Source organism: Canis aureus, chromosome 11, assembly GCF_053574225.1.
Source record: "Canis aureus isolate CA01 chromosome 11, VMU_Caureus_v.1.0, whole genome shotgun sequence".
Lineage (NCBI taxonomy): Eukaryota > Metazoa > Chordata > Mammalia > Carnivora > Canidae > Canis > Canis aureus.
Genome location: NC_135621.1, coordinates 15062108 through 15067172, shown reverse-complemented (window position 1 = coordinate 15067172; position 5065 = coordinate 15062108). Strand labels below are relative to the sequence as shown.

The following is a 5065-nucleotide window of genomic DNA, read 5'->3' as shown; positions in this document are numbered from 1 at the left end:
AACAGCAAATCTTTCTTTACAATAGAGATTTATTTAAATTTTAAAAACCAAACAGATAATTCTGCAAGTACAGCTTATATGTGTCTTCCTCACCCAGAAGGAGAGTAACCAGAAATAGAACAGTGCTTGGAACATGATAATACTTCAATTACAATTTCTTCAGTGAAATGACAGACTCCCCTACAGCTTCTCAATCTTTTAGCTTCACTATTTTTTTTTAATGTCCAGAACATTAATGTTAATCCTAATGGCAAATACTTACAAACTCACATAGGATTATCTGTTACTGAGCTCTGTGTGTACACACACACGTGTGCATGTATGTCCACACATATGTATTTCCATACAATAACCCTAAGAGCTAAACAATTAGATACTGTTAGTATTCGGATTTTATGAATTTGTGTGTCAACTTTGCACAGGGGCCACACCAATCTTCTCTGTATTGATCCAATTTTGGTATATATGCTGCCGAAGCGAGCCCTGTTCTGGTTTTAAAGACAGAGGAATGAGGCACAAAAAAGTTAGAAAAAAAAAAAAAGAAAGAAAGAACTCACAAGGTCAAATGCCTAGTAGATGACAGGATTTAATTCTAGACATAATTACTGCTGGGTCCTCAGTTAACAACAAGAAAGAAAAAAATCCCTAAATACGTTGCTCCAGGCTTGCTTACTGAAGCAGGAAAGGGAATCCAAGTCTCTCAGTGATTGAGGAAAGGGGATTGTTGTATGACCTCAGTTTACCAGAAAGCCAATTATGATGAGCCTGATTCTGACTTTGCTTTCAAGTAGAGATCAGCACAATCTGACAGAGAGGCTGGCATTGATTGGAAGCCTGCTCCTGCTGGATGCTGTCCTGAGCCCTCTCACAGACACGAGTCTGGGATGCTTACCACAAACCTACGAGTAGAATTCTTATCCATGTTTTACAGGTAAGGACACTGAGGCTTGGGAAGAGGACATCACTTGCCTGAGGTGACACTGCTGTTAGGCAGCTGAGCTGCAACTCAAATCTGGGCCCATCTGACTCTAATGTTTGTTTTAACCCAGGTGTTATCCCCTATTTTCTAGGCATTTCCAATTGATCTGTCTTTCCGACACTGTTAGCGACAATATGGTAACTGATGTGTGTTCTAACGAGCTGAAGGTTCCACAGAGAATTTCTGGAGTTTAGTTCTCACCACAAAATATTAGTGAAGCAAATGGTAGAAATTTTCGCCAAACTCAAATAGGGATTATTCTTTTTATGTATCTTTCTTGCACATGGTTGATTAACCATTAAAACCATTATGTTAGTATTGAAGAACCAATGTATTCTGGTTTCAAATGTGCGGGGAAAAATACAATCTGCTAGGCAGGGAGCTCAGTGTATCATTATACTGCAGATTTCACCATGGGTTATTCTGAATGGAAATGAAGATATCTGGAATCATCAGCAAACTTTGGCTTTCTTACTAGAGCTCAACTGAACTTTTGGCGTAAGGTTAGCTATTATCAACACAGGAAGAATGCCTCCATCGTATTCCTGTGTTTGCGAGCATCATGAAGCTTAAGGTTCTGGTTGCCAAGCACTTTGAATTGAACAGGAGCCCAATAAATGCCAGGGAATGAATGACGAGGACTCACTTAGCCTAAACTGTGAAACTGGCAAAGTTTGAGTGCTTTTGCTTGGTGACCTTCTGTCTCCTTCTCGAATGCCTGGTCATCCCTAGTTCCTACCTGCTGTTGCTGTTTGCTCCAAGCCCTGAGTAAAATAACCCGATCAACACCAACATTGGTGACTTATTGAGTTTTTTTTTTTTTTGGGGGGGGGAGTATTTACAATTTTCAAAGGAAGTTAAAGATAAGACTGTGGTCCCTGCTAGAGTTTTACTATCCACAAAAGCAGGAGGCCTCCAAGACTAGTTAAACCAGTTTGGGAGCCAGTGAGTATTGATGTGCTAGATGACCTCTTTAAGTTGAGAGAACACTGCGCTTCATTCATAGGTGTGAGCCTGGCCTTGCCTTTACCTCGCCTAAGCCTTTGGCTTTATCTTTCCTCTGGTCTCCTGGTGACTCTCTGCCAAGGGCAGGATCAGAGATCAGAGTACCTGCCATCTGGCTTAGGGCTTGTTTGCACTTCTCTGTTTCTCTTTCTCTCGGTTCCATGTGTGAGGTTTATTTCTTTCACTCTCGCTGTATTTACTTGGCGCAGCGAGCCTGATCCGTAGACGCCATCACATACACTGTGGAGGACCATCAATAATCGCACGATGCAACCCAAATAGGCATCTCAACAGAGTCCAGGTGAAAAACCTGTACAATTTCCTAACTAACATTCACTTGGGAATTGGCAAACTAAGGGTCTTGGGCCAAATTCCAGCTTACACTTGCTCTTGTACACTCAAGAGCTAAGATTTTTTTTCATTTTTACACAATTGAGATAAAAATCCAAAGAAGAATCATATTTTGCAATATGTAATAATTATATGAAATTCACATCTCAGCCACCATGAGTAAACTTTCCTTGGGATATGGCCATACTCTACTTACATATTGTCTATACCTACTTTGGTAGAGTGCTGTCAGCTCTGAGTAGCTTCAACAAAGCCCTGCAAATCCTAAAATATTTATTATCTGGCGTTTTACAGGAAAAGCTTGCTGAATCCTGATTTAGCCCCTCATCTGGCAACGACTAAGAGAGCTGCCTGGAAACCATTTTGAAGCAGACCCATACCATTTTCCCCTTCAGCCATTTGTTGTCCCAGGAAGCTTTGCCAGCTTGATTAATTGCATCAGAGGATATTAATATTGGACAATCAAGCCCACATTTGCCTGCCCTGCTGAGCTGTCTAGGTTGCGTAGTAATGCTTGTGTGTTACCAGTGCCCGACATGGACATAATGAGATAGAATTAGAAGGAGATGTAACTGCAAGTTAACCTCATTAGTTTTATAATATAATTTTTCTGCTTTGTATACATTTCTGTAACTGAGTTTTAAAACCATATGGGAACAAACACAAAGCAAGGCAAACAAACATAGTTCATACCTATTTGGAGGCTGGGAACAAATGAAGACCCAGAGATGTTCAACAAGCTTCCTCACATCCCATACCTCCTGGATGGTAAAACCAGGACTAGAAGCCAGATATCCTGACACCTCATTGCACTCTGCTGTTTCTTGTTAATGAAACTGCCATATGTACAAAATTGTGAAGAACACTGTTATAGATTTCAGATCGGAGTTCTTCTTTTTCCTCATTTCCCTGAAAAAGCAGTGCAAGGGCAGGTAGCTAATTTAAAAGAGGTCTAATCTATCCACTTTTTTCATTAGTAGGTAAAGAAATTAAGAGGATCCCAAGGGAATTTTTTTCTGACTTTTTCACTTGAGAGGATGGGATTATTGCTAGATGAAGCTTGGAATTAATTTTACATGCATCTATGGCTGTGAGATTCTCATCCCCAGTCAATGGATCACAGATGCATACACTTAGGTTGTATACAGACCTTTTATTTCTCCCCACAGACAAGACCTTCTTTGAATATAGGATGTACTTAGGTGATGATACACCTGTGATCAGGGGTGCCATGTACATATACTTTGCTAGCAGTGGTTTGGCAATGTGAGTTGGAATTAATGGCTTTCAACACTGGAGTTTTTGCACTGCTAGATTTTTATAACTATAACCATACCTCCTGGAGGTGATGACTTTCCACCCTTCTGAATATGTTGCCCAACACAGAGGCATGTGTTTGCAAAGTTGTGTACTAGGCACCATAGTGCTTTAAAGAATAATGCAAAGCTTATGATCTTAGCTAGCATTTCTTTATACATGGAAATCCACAGGAAAAAAGGAGGACCAGATGTGTGAAATTACAGAGAATTAAAGGATTAATGCTGTACATCCAAAATGTGTGTAAATTTAGTGTCAGCATTTCCTTTAATTGATTTCCAGGGCTTAGTCTTGGCAGCTCTGTTTTATTGATGGTGATTCTATGTGCATTGTATGGATGAACATCTGATTAGTTTATTAAAGCAGAGTGTATTTATGTTCATCCTAACAGCTAAAACGTTTAAATTTGCTCTTTGACTTTTGTCCATATGTCTTCATTTGTTGCAGAAAACAGTTTGTTGAATTGTAACCAGTTTGAAACATGGCATAATGACGTCGGATTATTGAAATAATGGGAAATGGGGTGCTCTCTACCCCTGCTAATTTGGGAAACATCTACTTATTGGCCCAATGATGTCATGATAGATAATAGGTGTGAGATTCATCACTATATTTCATTTACTGAAGCCAGTAGGACAAATGGGATATTTCTTGCCTCTGCCCTGACTCCTGTCCCAGGGTAATCGATTAATGCTGATAAAAATACAACTATTATGTTGATTAGTTGTGGAAAAAAAAAAAAAAGAATGACCAGGGCAAACCCTTATAAACAAAAATCCCTTTTGTTTCCTCCTATTCTCTCTTCCTCCCATCCATTCATCCTCTTTCCCTTCTTCCCTTCTTAACTGTTAATAGTTTGTTTGTTCTTCCTATAAAGAGCACATTAATGTTGTTCATTTACTCCTATACTCACCTGGGAGAAACAACAATTAACTTTGAACATGGAGACAGGTGGCTGAGCAGACTTTGTGGAGATCTGGTTAATTAAGTCTAGACTGGAAATGGAACAAAAAGCAATACTCAGTAGTATTAATGTGAGAGGAGAGACCTGCATTGCAGCTGTTCTCACTAAGCTCATTGAAGATATTTTAAATGAAACAAACTGTTGGCTTTGATGAAACTGTAACACATGATGTAGCATGAAATGGGAGAAGAGGGCAAGTCTCCGAAAGTCACACAAGTGATGAGATTTTTAAATTTGTGTGCTTCCCTTGGGTGTGACAGCCTCATATTTGGAATGTTTTGCATAATTATGAATGTGGAACTGTTTCGTATTTTAAAGTCTGTTGTGGGTTTGGCTGGTATCTGTGTGCAACTTAATTCTTTTTAATGTTCTAACAAAATAGACTTAGTTTCTAGAATCTTCCTTGTGGAAAGGAAAAGGTCTGTTAAGGTAGACATTACTCTAAAGGT

The 5065-nt window shown here is 39.3% G+C and overlaps 1 pseudogene; it reads right to left on the bottom strand.

Moving 5' to 3' along the window:
• Window positions 1-364: 364 nt before the first annotated feature.
• On the bottom strand, window positions 365-484 carry LOC144324465 (U6 spliceosomal RNA; annotated as a pseudogene).
• Window positions 485-5065: the final 4581 nt, after the last annotated feature.